Below are 15,281 nucleotides of genomic sequence, written 5' to 3' on the forward strand. Positions count from 1 at the left end.
TGGCTAAGTGCTTCAAATGTATTATTTAACTTTTATAACAACCTGTGAGAAATACTGTTATCATGATTTTACAGGTAAACTGAAGCACACAGGCATTAATCAGTTTACCCATAGCCAAGTAGCTAATGAGTAGAAAGGCTAAGTTTAGATTCCAAATTTGCCCATCTCCAAAGTCCAACACTCACCACTAAGCTATCCTGCTCTACATACAGTGGCCTTTAGAAGTGGACATCATTCAAGTTTCTACACACGGTCTAGGGTATGGGCCTGTGATCATACCTAGCTGTGGGCTGAGCCTATAGTAAGAAAGGCAGTGGCTGCAGCTGTGTCTTGGCTTCTTGCCACACTTCAACTCGGGGAAAATTCATTTCTTCACTTCAAAAGTGAACTGTATTAGGTAATCTCTAAGATCCACTAAAGCAATAAGAGTATTAAGATCCTATTAATACATTTTATTTATGTCACTGAACATTGTAGCTAAAAGTATAACCGAAGTTTTGTTGTTGTTTTGCTATTACTTCTGTCCCTCCCCATAGGCACTGTAGAGGTTTTAAGCATGAACAGACTGGAGACGCAGAGAGCTAGATCCTAACTCCCACCCTGTTCTACTAAGGCATGTGTGACCTTGGGGAAGCCGCCCAGCCTGTCTGTGCTTCTGTTTGTTAATCTGTAACAGGAAGAAAATACCAGTACCTATTCCAAAGGATTGTGTGAGAAAAAAAATATAAAAGTGCTTGGCACAGAGTAAACTCAATAAAAGTTAACTATTATTATTTGGAATTATTATTATGTTATGAGACTGAAAGGTTATATCATACAATTTATGTTTAATTGCTAAAAAATTCACAAAAAAAGTAATTAGGGCAAAATATTCACTGCTAGTACACTCTGGATGAATTTTAAAATTATATTTATATGTATGTATGTGCATGTGTATTACACACGTGTCTATGTATATGTGTGTATGTACACATGTAACACATATACACATTCCGCTAGCATTAAACATCTACTTAAACATTCAGTTTTTATTTGCATTTTGGTCTTTTTTCTCCAGTATTTTTAGATGGTATGGCTGACAAGATCAGCATCAGACTTAGATAGAATGATAATATGCAAAAGCACACAGAATTCTCACATGTATAAATGCTGTCTAGTTATTTTAAGACGTTTCGTGGAAACTACTAAAGTGGTGGGGACGGGACAGTGATGCATCAACTGCATTAATCACTATCATCACTCTTCTAAAGAAAAAACAAAGCAACTTCAGCACACTCAATCATCAGAAACACGAAGAGAATGGAGCCGCATAAAACGGAGGCTGGGTCCCTGTTCTTGGGTAGGCCATGTTGTTAAAAATTTGCTCCACAGTTCCCGAACTCTGAAATTCCTCTTTATAAGTATCATGGAGGGTTTCTCTCTTTTTAATTTGCTCTCTTGTTTTTTATTTGTTTTGTTTATTTGTTTGCTTCTTTACAAATAGAAAATGCAACTGTTTTACAGGACTGTGGAAAGCCTTGGAACCAGATATTTGAGCCTATCAATGAATTTTACCTGATGGTGAAACTCAAAATGACACAGATAGTAAGTTTCAAAGACACATGGTTGAGAAAGGTAGCTTTTTTTTTAATGCTGGCAATTCTAAGAAGATGTGAAGCTGTTTAAGTCTCACCAAAACTCAGCCATAAATATGGAAACAATTCCATGGCTTCCAGTTTTTTGTACTTTTTCCATAGATATGATTGCTTGCCATTGATCCAAATGCATTTCTGCCCCATGTACTGTTAACTAAAGAAAAACTCAGATAACAAGAATATCTTTATAAAGGGCTATGAAAATAAGGAATAGCCTCCACATTTACTTACTTTAGCAAGAACATAAAAAGGTAACACAGTCAGTTAATCTCAGATATTTCACTTACTATTTAATTAACCACAGTCTAATATTTTGCCCTGTGTTTTATTTCAAAATACAGGAATGTTAAATAATGATTATATTATTGTTAGAATTAAATATATGGTAACCAATACAGTTGAGGCAACTGTATAAATAGATTAGGAATAAATGGCTGGCTTTGTGGATTTTTAAATTTTATATTATTTTACTCTTTATATATGTATGCTAGGTCATCTTATGAGATATTTTTCCTCTTCATAGAACACTTTGCAAATGTTATCCTATAGATCAATGTTGGACTTGCCACTACAGACCACCAACAAACATAATATTGCAAAGATGGGATATGCTGAAGCAGCAGCTGTTAGTAGTTTCTCACATATGTGTGTGAAAGGAGAGAAGGAAAAATCTTTGTGCATTCTAGTTCATTCATAGAGCTTTGGGAATTAATTACAATTATACTGCTCAATACTAACAGTGAGAATCAGGAAACAAATATTGGGGTATAAACGTAAGAAGTGAGCCTATAATTTTATGTCTGCCTTCACTTACATTTTTATGTATACCTTTATAATATGTATATATTTCGTATTCATGTATAAGCATATATTATTATACATGCATATATTATATATAAATATAATAAAAGCTATTTCAGTATATATGAATAAGACAAAATAAAGGCAAATAAGTCACTTCTAAACAAAATCATCATCAAAATATACTGCATATGTTCTATTTGGAGGGTATGATTCAAATTATAGATATCAGAGTTAGCAACAGTCCTCTGTTTATACCATCTGAAACAGCAGAGAGGTGATCACTTAGCTTTGTTTTGGTTCCAATTCATTTTTTTTCACGAATTGTAATTAAAAACTGCATTAATGCCACCAATTATGGCCTCCAAGGGACCAGAAACCCCATGTTACTCCGTGATGGAACACAACTGAGCTGCAAACATCCATTTACCATTATAATACTCATTAATCCTGCCAAAAACAACTCATTACGGGACTTCAAGGAAATCATCTCATAGGCAAACACAGCACAGAAGCTGTCATTGTATTCCTCACAGCAAAGTTGCAGAGGTGCAAACTGCTCAATGTCACTAATTTATGAAGCTTGAAAACTATGATTTCACTTTTTATCAAGCTAAGACGTTTATGTGAAAGAACTGGGCTAACCTCTCACCCTTTACACAAAATCTTAATAAGAAGCATTTTGACTTAAAATCTCAGTAATACAAGCCTGAAAATTTTTACTAAACTACCTATCAAATTCTTCCAGAACCCAATCTCACCTCTTTGGACATCAACACCTCCCAAAGCAATGACAAAATTCCCATCACATTCACTGTCATCTTTCTGGCTGGATCTAAAATAAAATATACACCCTCTCTCTTTCTTTAGTCAACTGAATATATTCAAATATATCTGCTCCTTTTTCTATCCCTGGCTCCAGGGAGGTGCTGCAACCAGCATGATCTCTCTCTGAATGCTTACTGGTGATTTGATGTCACTGCTCTAGGTGACAAATCAAGTCCTAAAATACCCTGCAGCAAACAAAACTTAGAGTTGTAAATTATCATTTTATAAGCAATTATTGCAAAGATGAACGATAAGAGAAGAGATTTATTTTAAATACGTGAACAATAATCATGTTTCAAAACCAAAACAAACTCTTCTCTTTCTCTTCAACACCGTATTTCCTCTGATATTTCAGGACTCTTTGCTTAAGTAGAAATGATATAAATATGGTGTCTGAAAAAATTTTCTGAAGTAAGCTTAGATAAAATACAAAGAAGCTAATTTTAAAATATTTGGTTATACTTATTGCCCTTTTACAGGATTTGAAAGAAAGGAAGAGAAAAAAAGTTGTAAGAAAAATTTTCTCCAGTGACTATACATTTTCTCTCATAAAATTACTAGAAAGAACTGAAAGTAAGTGATAATATGCAGTATCTGGAAACTAATAAGTGACCACCTTTAATCAAGATTATTCTCTTAGAGTTTAAACCAAACTTACTTCATATGCTTTTAAAAATACCTATTCCACACAATTCTAATATAACAATTAGCAATATTAGTCAAAATTGGTTGAATCAGTAGCAAAGTGAGGTCTAACATGACTTCCTTCTACAAACAAATTCTGGAAGTTGATACTTGGCATAAAAGTTGAAGAGAAACATACAATTTACAAACTGATAAAACAAAAAAAATTATCCTTATTTTTCATTTTCAGCTTTCAGGACTGGGATTTAAATCTTGAAAATAGCTACAAAGCAGCTACTGTGTGCTCACACCAGGATTTACCTGCTCAGTTGTCAACCTTCTAAATTACAGAAGTTTCCTGCTAGACTCTAAGTCCTGTGAGAACTCTTTTGTACACCACTGAGTCATCAGCTCTTGGCATCATGTGGAATACAATCTCCAAATGTTTAGTGAATTTAATAATTGTTGAATTTTACCAGGATAATAGCCTGAGAACATGCGAATATCTACATTGTCCCTGTTGTGGGTCTTTTTCCCCCCACCTCAAGAAGATGCATTTGTTTTATACCCTAAGTTCTAAACTCCTTTCCTTGAAAGAGTGGGTGTGTTATGAGCAGGAAGCAGAAATTTTCAAAAACTAAAGAAAAAAATCCACATCTTGGTTTTTGTTGATGGAAGAAAGCTTAACTACTGAGAGGTAGGAGTAAGACAACTGGAAAAGAGATGAATGTTTTAGACTGACAGTCTTTTCCTCACCTTTGGGGGCCTTGATTTACTCACTGCATCTAGGTCCTAGATGAGGCATTACTCTGGAACGTTTAATCCTTTGGAGGCTGGAAGCTTTGCCCAGAGCTGAAAGGATCAGACGAGCTCTCTGAGGGCTGAGTTGGAGTCAGCAAGGTGTCTGTGACTTTGGAATAGCACTCCTGATTATGCCACGAGCTGACTGCCCTACAGGGCCAAGTAAAAGAAAAAAAGAGAAGGAAATCTTGGCTTAGGATACAATTCACCCATCCCCCAGTGTATCTGGCCCCTTATTAGACCAAGATATCTTCATGATCTCAGTGTAGGCCTGGATATCAGGAGCTAAAATAGATTAAATATGACTTTTAAAAAAGGAATATGAAAATTCCTGTACTCTGGTTTTTTTGACCAAGATTTATACCCGTACAGAATGAATGCAGAAAATCCCCCTCCTGTTTCTCCTTGCTAGTAGAGTTTCAATATGGATCTTAACTTTATCAGACTAAAAGCTGAACCAGTTGGAAACGAGTGAAGTCTAGCAGGTACTTCCAGCTCTTTTCCCAAACTACTAGCAAATAAGTACTTGCTTCTTTGATGGTATCCTTGTTCCAGGTGGGCATCAAGTTAGATGGGAGGACATATTTTTTTCTAGTTTTGTTTTCCAACTGTGAGGTGGGATGAGTAGGGAATCCTCAGTACAGTAATAGTTACTTACTAGGTACTAAATCTTGTATGAGATAAAATATGAAAGATTTTTCCACAAAATGGCTGTTTTCAGGTTGTGAAAATGAAATGGCTTTAAATCTAACATGCAAATGGAAGTGAGTCATGTTTGGATGGGCACCATATTCACATTCTAGAGTTCCAAGTTAATATAGAGAATACTAATCATAATAAATAAAAATAATTCTTAGTCTGCTGCATTTTACATGTTTCAAAAGACTGATGAGTAGAAAGAAAATAATTTACAATTTGTAAGTGGGCATTCTTTGGGATTAAAATAGCCAGTTCACGAGAACGTGTTGAAAGTGTCAAGCACCGTGTATTTCCTGGGGTACAGAAGACAGGACTTCCAGATCTCTCTGAGATGTGGAATCTGTACTGTCAGACATGCCAACTAATCTCTGGATGGCCCAGACCAAAGTACAAAACTCTGTCACTTCAGGAAATGTTTAAAATATTATCTAGCATTTTATCATTATCAGAATAAAGTGTCACCATCAAGGTGTTGCAAGAGAATGCAAACATTTGTTATTTATTTATATAGCTTAATTTGTGTTTTCTGTTACGAGCTCTAGGAATGACAAATAACCCCAGTTGTATAAGTAACATATACAGTAAATGCCCTAGCAACACACACACACAGACACACATACACAGACAAAAGTGAAATCATACCAAGAAGAAAAATCTACCACTTTTTTTAAACAGTTGGAGCAAAAAAAATTTATACAAGAACATGTTTCCTAAAGTCCTGGAGAGGCCACTTGTGCTCACAATCTACTGTTAATATAAAATTCGTATAGTAAATGCACATGTGTTTCAGATTATTTAGGGTTTATTTCATTGATAATCATTACTGCCAGAGCCAAGTTAAAACTAATGTACTTTCATTTTAGGAATTAATTGCTAAGCAATTGTTGCCATTCAATTTTCTAATTCAAGTCATTGCCCTCTTCCACATTTCCCCTTCCTACCCTCACTACAGGCTCCACTCTCATCATTTAAGCAAACTAAAATAGAACAACAATCACGAATGTTGCTGCAAACTGTATTTAAAAACAGATTGGAAAGTAATGATAAAATATTTGCCGAATTATTGTTTAAATATTAGGTTTTCTTTTGATGACAGTGTACTGAGTCTACCTGGATGGACAAATGGGATTTTCTTGCATACGTACCAAGGACTTATTCTGATTTGACTTCATTCAAGTTGTTTCTGACCTCTTTTCTAACTTCACACATCACTGTAACACCCGAGCTCACTTTTCCAGGTGCTAGTTTCTCCTCCACCCTGAGACAATCAACTGCGAAAACAGTGATCATCACTAAACGTCCCCGACTGACATATATCTCAATAATATATTTCGAATGCTTGTGGCATATTATTTCTAATGACATTAACTAGCTGATTTTCATTCTTCAATGATTTAATGCTACAAAAGTGGCAACCTACTGTCTGATATTTCCTCTTATTGTTTTTACTCAACTATCAGCTTAATAACATGGCAATCTCTAACTCATTTCATAAATCTGTTGGTAAAGGCTACACATAAAATTTAGATTCCAGGGCTTCCCTGGTGGCGCAGTGGTTGAGAGTCTGTCTGCCAATGCAGGGGACACGGGTTCGAGCCCTGGTCTGGGAGGATCCCACATGCCGCGGAGCGGCTGGGCCTGTGAGCCACAACTGCTGAGCCTGCGCGTCTGGAGCCTGTGCTCCGCATCAAGAGAGGCCGCGACGGTGAGAGGCCCGCGCACCGCGATGAGGAGGGGCCCCCGCTCGCCGCAGCTAGGGAGGGCCCTCGCACAGAAACGAAGACCCAACACACCCAAAAAAAAAAAAAATTAGATTCCAAAATATAAATTGTAAATGAAGAAAAGAATTATGGAAGAGAGGCTATAAAATTTCAGATTATTTTACTACAAAGGTTTATCTTATTAGCAAAACAAAAGGTTATCACATGCACCTTTTGAAATGTTTCAGAACATCAGACAAAGACATTGAAAGCTGGACTTCCCTGGCGGCTCAGTGGTTAAGAATCCACCTCCCAATGCAGGGGACATGGGTTCGAGCCCTGGTCTGGGAAGATCCCACATGCCGCGGAGCAGCTAAGCCCCTGCACCACAACTACTGAGCCTGTGCTCTAGAGCCCGTGAGCCACAACTACTGAGCCCACATGCACAACTACTGAAGCCCGTGTGCCTAGAGCCCGTGCTCCGCAACAAGAGAAGCCACTGCAATGAGAAGCCCACGCACCTAAACGAAGAGTTGCCCCTGCTCGCCGCAACTAGAGAAAGCCTGCGCGTATCAACAAAGACCCAGCACAGCTAAAAATAAATAAATAAATTTTAAAAAATAAAAAAATAATTGAAAGTTAAAACAACCTTATAACAATGAAAGATCTTAGCACTGCCGGTGAGAAAAATTAAAAGCATAGTGTCAAAATCTAAAAGTACAACCTATCGTAGACACAGAGTCTACCTTTGGCTTAATAGGTTCTGTGACTTTACAGACATGAGGTAAAATTTCAAGACAATGTCTAAAGAACCTAAGGCAATGAACAAGTCAGGCGAATTAGAAATTTGTGAAATTTCAACCTAGCGATCCCCACCATGCCAATCCTTGGCTGGAAGCCACAGAATAAAGTTATAGATGTTTTCCAAATTCTGGAGATTTTAAATATATAGTAACTCAAACGATCTATCAAAAAACTAAGAATTTTAAATAATTTTTAACATTTGTGGAATGGATTTTCATATTGAATGACTCACCTCCCTGAATCTTCTGTGTTTCTTTTGATACTGTGTAGCATGTACAAAGTAGGGACTCAGTAAATGCTGAATAGATTGAACTAAACTCTTAACGATGGAACTCAATTTATTTAAATATAGCAGGAGGCAGAATAGCACTTTGGCAAAGAGTAGGCATCTTGTGGTTTGATTATTTGCTCTTTCACTATTTATCTGTCTGACATTCAGTAAATTGCTTAATATCTTTAGATATCAGTGTATTTATCTGTTAAATGGGGATAATTATACTTTATTAAGTTAAATATTTAGTGCATTAATTTATATATATATCTCACAAAGAGCTTACTAATTTTTATCTAAATTAATAATTATTTGGGGGGGTTTTCAAAGAATAAAAATATATAAATTCATAGTAGACTTAGAATAAGGCAGAATTGGAAACATTTTGCTATAATAATAAGATAGAGCATTCTTTACTTCAAAATTAATATTTCAAAATTTTATTTTTATTTCCTAACATAGGTGTACTATAATTTCAATCAACCAAGAAATGCTTATTAACTATCTCTCATATATATATAGAAACAGTGGTAAGTATTATATAAAGGTATATACACAATTTAAATTACCAAATCAAACGATAATTTGAAGGAATTCTATAATGTACACTTTTAGAAAAAAAAATTTTAAAAATATTCACCATCCAATATATTTCAACTTGTGGAACAATTTGAATTTGCTTATTATGCTATCTTCAAGTAGGCACTATTCAAAGGATAAAATCTAAGAGTAACTGTGTTTAAAAGGGCATTGAAGCAGCATGACCAGATGTCCCAGGCATTATGTGTAGTTTCCGCAAGAGCCTGCAGCATGGAAAAAGAGTTTCACTGATCAGAAATCTGAAGGTTGGGCAAGCAAATATGGTGAACGTTATGAGCAATTGTGCCCTTCTACTAGCATAGTGTCTTTGAGATGATGCACTATAAGTTTGGTTGATATGGACATCAGTAGACCATGTCACAGAATGTGTCATATGCACACCAGTGAACCGGCTCTTCAAGCATGTCCCTGGACAGAAGGTTTGATTCATTTCCTTTGCAACACCAAGGAGACTGGCTTTGATTGGTAAAGAGTGGGAATAACTCCATTCTCCATTGGGATCATCACAGAGATGAATTCTCCATTCTGAAGCAGATACAGAATTAGAGGTCGCTATGAACAGCTTCAAGAATTCCCTGAAAAGAGGGGGAGAGAAGGGAACACTGACCGAGCAATGGGAAATAGTGGTGGCTGGCAGTAGTGCAAAGAGATCCTCAGACTGGCAAAGACTCTACAGGACTTGGGAGCATCCTGTGGTTCTGAAATTGTGAGGTACTCTGGGATTTCATTTAACCCTGGAACCCCGGAATTAGGTTATACTTAGTAAAATTGTGAAACCAGCAGTTTCTTCTTTCAGGTTCTACAGGTATTTACACCTTTAACATAGATTTTACATTAAAGCCAGTAATGTTGGGTTTAATTTTTTCTTCCAAAATTAAATATTATCTCTAACATGGTCCAGTCACTTCAGACATTGACCAAAACAAAGCCACAACATCATTTATGGGGCTTTTCTTAGTGTCTTAGTGTTACTTCACAGACTCACAGGCCTTGGTATGTTTTATGATTAAAATCTAATAATTTTTTTCCATTGCTTTCTAATTGTTCCCACACCACAGAATACAGCAAGAAGCTGAATCTTAAGAATGAATCTTTCTATAAGGTGTCTTAATAATTAAGAATAAGATATTTGGTTAGTAGTCCTTCTACGATGAAAAGAGACTGAGAAAATTAAATATTGAAAAAATAGCTTAATATAAGAAAATATCATTTCTAATGATCTTCTGAGTTATGGACTTTAGGACTAAAAGTTATTGACAAACTAAACTTTCAAATACTGAATCCTTAAGTTGCAAAGCAATAAGAAGCCTAATAGCTTTAAAGATCTCAAAAAGGTCTTTTGCCCATGATATATGCAGCAAAATAAAGTAAAAACAAAAATATAGATCTGCCCATCTAAATGAATGAAACATATACAGTGAAGTTGTAGTATCTGATGCCAGATATTGATTAGTGAGAACATAACGAATTGTATGATCTATAAGACCATAATCCTGCTATTCATCTGCCTTTCAGGTCATAATCACATCCACTTCAAAAAGCTAAGCCAAATAGCAAGAGTTCTTCAATTGACTTCAAATTATTGAAATTATATACAAATTAATGTTTGCAATTATCCTATGAAAATTGAAGCCTTTTAAATACCTGGCATCAGACTGACTATAAGACAGAAACACCACCTTCTCTGTACTGATCAACTGTGTACAAATAAAAACATTATCATGTCCTGATTTTATAAGGTGCATCTACATTTGTTATCTGCCCCACCAGCACAGATGTTAAAAATAAACTTTAATACTGATAATGTTCCCATAATCCTGCTACCAAAGGATAACTTTTATTTACTGCCCTGGAAGATTCCCAATAATAGTAGGTTATCAATATATGCAAGTACCTATTACTACAAAGGTAAAAGTGTACTTTATCATTATAGTATCCACTAAATGGGAAATTTAGTGTTGCTTTTATGAATTTCATAGGCCTTCTGGTCTAGCTCTGTTCCTTTTAGCAGGAACATACCCCAAACCATGCCAGCTAAAGGAACATCTATTCTGTTTAAAAGGTTTGTAAAAGTACGGCTCATTGCGACTCTTTTAAATGTTAACAATATTGCAGTATAAGTTTTCTTTCTCTCCTTTTCATACTCTTATTCTCTCCTGCTCACCTACCTCACCTCTGAGTCTGAAAGCAAAAAACCCAACAACAAAAAACATCAGGATTCTATGAAAAAAAATCCTTTATTGGCGTCACATTTTTCATCTAAAAGTTCAAATTTTCATTTAAAAAATTTTCATACTTTGTCTCATCACTTAACCTCAGAATAAAATAATCTGATACTGCTTGACAGTTGTATTATTTATAACTTGTATTGCCTCAATTTTTTTTCTCTTTCTGGAATACAGATTCACTTATAGGTAATTTAGTAATATTTCACCTTTCTGTCATTAAAATGGGATTCCCAAAGCCTCCTATAACAACCAGTTAGTAGGACAGTAATATCCACTGTGGAAATTCTCCCCTAGAACTCTTTTTCTGCAGTTTAGACCGTTTTTATTTATTTATTTGTTTATTTTATTTAATTAATTAATTTATTTTTCACATCTTTATTGGAGTATAATTGCTTTACAATGGTGTGTTAGTTTCTGCTTTATAACAAAGTGAATCTGCTATACATACATATATATCCCCATATCTCCTCCCTCTTGCATCTCTCACCCACCCTCCCTATCCCACCTCTCTAGGTGGTCACAAAGCCCCGAGCTGATCTCCCAGTGCTATGCAGCTGCTTCCCATTAGCTATCTATTTTACATTTGGTAGTGTATATACGTCCATGCCACTGTCTCACTTCATCTCAGCTTACTCTTCCCCCTCCCCGTGTCCTCAAGTCTATTCTCTACATCTGTGTCTATTCCTGGCCTGCCCCAGGTTCTTCAGAACCTTTTTTTTTTTTTTTGGATTCCATATATATGTGTTAGCATTCAGTATTTGTTTTTCTCTTTCTGACTTACTTCACTCTGTATGACAGATTCTAGGTCCATCCACCTCACTACAAATAACTCAATTTCGTTTCTTTTTATGGCTGAGTAATATTCCATTGTATATATGTGCCACATCTTCTTTATCCATTCATCTATCAATGGACGCTTAGGTGGCTTCCATGTCTTGGCTATTGTAAATAGAGCTGCAATGAACACTGTGGTACATGACTCTTTTTGAATTATGGTTTTCTCAGGGTATATGCCCAATAGTGGGATTGCTGGGTTGTATGGTAGTTCTATTTTTAGTTTTTTAAGGAACCTCCATACTGTTCTACATAGTGGCTGTATCAGTTTACATTCCCACCAACAGTGCAAGAGGGTTCCCTTTTCTCCACACCCTCTCCAGCATTTACTGTTTGTAGATTTTTTGATGATGGCCATTCTGACTGGTGTGAGGTGATACCTCATTGTACTTTTGATTTGCATTTTTCTAATGATTAGTGATGTTGAGCATCCTTTCATGTGTTTGTTGGCAATCTGTATACCTTCTTTGGAGAAATGTCTATTTAGGTCTTCTGCCCATTTTTGGATTGGGTTGTTTGTTTTTTTGATATTGAGCTGCATGAGCTGCTTGTAAATTTTGGAGATTAATCCTTTGTCAGTTGCTTCATTTGCAAATATTTTCTCCCATTCTGAGGGTTGTCTTTTTGTCTTGTTTATGGTTTCCTTTGCTGTGCAAAAGCTTTTAAGTTTCATTAGGTCCCATTTGTTTATTTTTGTTTTTATTTCCATTTCTTTAGGAGGTGGGTCAAAAAGGATCTTGCTGTCATTTATGTCATAGAGTGTTCTGCCTATGTTTTCCTCTACGAGTTTTATAGTGTCTGGCCTTACATTTAGGTCTTTAATCTATTTTGAGTTTATTTTTGTGTATGGTGTTAGGGAGTGTTTAATTTCATTCTTTTTTTTTTTTTTTTAATAGTTTTATTTATTTATTTTTGGCTGCATTGAGTCTTCGTTTCTGTGAGAGGGTTTTCTCTAGTTGCGGCAAGTGGGGGCCACTCTTCATCACGGTGCGCGGGCCTCTCGCTATCGCGGCCTCTCTTGTTGCAGAGCACGGGCTCCAGACGCGCAGGCTCAGTAATTGTGGCTCACGGGCCTAGTTGCTCCGCGGCATGTGGGATCTTCCCAGACCAGGGCTCGAACCCGTGTCCCCTGCATTGGCAGGCGGATTCTCAACTACTGCGCCACCAGGGAAGCCCTAATTTCATTCTTTTACCTGTAGCTGTCCAGTTTTCCCAGCACCACTTATTGAAGAGGCTGTCTTTTCTCCACTGTATATTCTTGCCTCCTTTATCAAAGATAAGGTGACCATATGTGCGTGGGTTTATCTCTGGGCTTTCTATCCTGTTCCATTAGACAGTTTATTTATTTGTTTATTTATTTACTTGCTTATGTGCAGATATAAGCAAGTGGTTGTAATAGGAAAGCTCCATACTTTTGAAGATCGTCAAGACTTCAATCAGTCAATTTTTAACTTTACCTCATTTTTAGTCACTTTACACAGCTCCTAGCCTAGTTCTTTTTAAAAATCTTGCATATTATGGAGCTTAACATCAGAAAAAATTTTAATGAGTGTAACATACTACCTATGAGAGTATTGCTTCCAGATTTCTGACAATGAGTTCCTCAATTTGTATTATGGATTAATATGAAAATAATGTTTCTGTTTTTACTTTCTGTGTATTATAAAATTAATTGTAGTGTAACATTTTATTTGATAGCATATAAACTCATGCTTTCATTATTATTGGTGGCCAAAATTTTCTCTTGGCAATTTAGAGATACGAAATACAAGTCAAGCCAATAAGATATAATATAGGAGAAAAATACTAATGATCATTAAATTAGAAAAATAAAATGATATCATGGGTTTTTAGTGATGAGTAATAAGCCAAGTAAATATCTAAAATAATCATGGGTCTTTAAACTGAAACACCTAAAAGAAGTTAGAAGGTAAGAAAATACTTCCTATTTCACTTATTGACAGATAAAAGGACATACGCTTTGACGCGTCATTTATTGACAGAGAAAGGAACATAAGCTCCATAAGAGTAAGAATTTTGTCTAATTTGTTCACTGATATATTCCCCAGTACTTAGAACACTGTTTGACACTTGGCACTTACTCAACAAATAGGTGTTGAATAAAAGGTAAGCATATTTTTCTAATGTAACATTTTCTGCCATCCCTCCCACTCTCTTGCTTTGCTCTCTCAGCACTTGTATATTGGATTTATCTTATTCTAATTTTTTCATCTCTGAGCTTCTTCCATCTTTCTCTTCCACCTAGATAACTATTCTTCGCTCTTTAGGTTTCAGTTTTATATAGTCATTACCTTAGAGGAACCTATTCTGACCCAACACACCAGAGTAGTTTCCTTCTATTTTTTGTTCCCATATCATTCTGATTTCCCTTTCAGTGAAATTCCTTGGGTTAGCAATTTCTACTTTAAAGCTGCTGCTCCTCAACTAGACTATAAGTTCCATGAAGGAATGTATGCCTGGCCAATTTTTTGTTCTAACTCTACAGCCAAATGCCTGGAATATGGTGAGTGTTCAACTAAATAGAGGAAGGATGGAAGGGAAAAAGAAAGGAAGGAAGAAAAAAAATCTCACACTTATCTTTTTAGGCTCCTGTGAATACTTGTTCTGTTGTTGCTGTTTGGGAAGATAGCTGTCATAATTCAGGGAGCCAAATAACTAGCCCTGTTGTAGAAAACACCAGTAGGATCCCAAACAAGTAGAAGAAATTCAACTTAGAATCAAAGCAAAATTTAAACAATTTAACTTCTTTAGAATTTCATTGGTAGGGGTAAATTATGTAGCCCACTAAAATTGGCATACAATAGGGTTCTGAAACACATGAAAAAATAGCTAATACAAAAACACAAACAAAAAAGCAAAAAACAAAAACCAGAAAAACAAAACTACATATGTAAATTATTCCCCAGCCCTCTGCTCGTCTAAATCTCGGCTGTTGCCACACACCCAGTTGAAGCTCGACCAGTACCTTCTCATTACATCATTCCACACAAATATCTAGAGCAGTCTGACTCTTTGGGACTCATGAAAAACTTGTGATTTTTTAAAGCTATCATACTGTGACATCTGCGACGATTTAGATGCACTGCCCCATGCCACTGATGCACTTATTAATTCTCATGGTCTCTTTTTTGTCAGGTGACAATCTCAAGAATTATTTTGACTTGCAGGTGGCTCAGAATTAATGGTATAGTGGAGGTGTAATCCACCATAAAAATATGTAAAATGTACGAAAGGAGATTCAAATGTATGTGATTCTTCAGAGTTTGGAATAAATTTTGGCTTTTTAGAAAAATATTTACCAGAAATTTTCTTTGAACAGTAATCTTGTCTGTAGTAAGTCAAACATGAATCAAAATGATTTTTTGATGACTACGATGTGTGCAGCAACTAGTTTTGTGCTATCAATTAAAAAATTTTTGATTTGTTACAACTTTCC

At 35.7% G+C, this 15,281-nt stretch overlaps 1 protein-coding gene across 5 annotated transcripts in view; it reads right to left on the minus strand.

The window, feature by feature from the left end:
* Window positions 1-15,281, minus strand: part of LOC309667153 (uncharacterized protein) — a 727,466-nt gene that overhangs the window by 649,258 nt on the left and 62,927 nt on the right. For 4 of the 5 annotated variants that reach the window (XR_014267557.1, XR_014267559.1, XR_014267560.1 and 1 more), the window contains one exon: window positions 4,644-4,838. The exons of the other annotated variant lie outside the window; for it this stretch is intronic. The gene's annotated coding sequence lies outside the window, so the exon portion shown is untranslated. The remainder of the gene's footprint in view (window positions 1-4,643; window positions 4,839-15,281) is intronic. 5 annotated transcript variants of the gene reach the window in all.

Source organism: Balaenoptera physalus, assembly GCF_965194825.1.
Source record: "Balaenoptera physalus genome assembly, chromosome: 9".
NCBI lineage: Eukaryota > Metazoa > Chordata > Mammalia > Artiodactyla > Balaenopteridae > Balaenoptera > Balaenoptera physalus.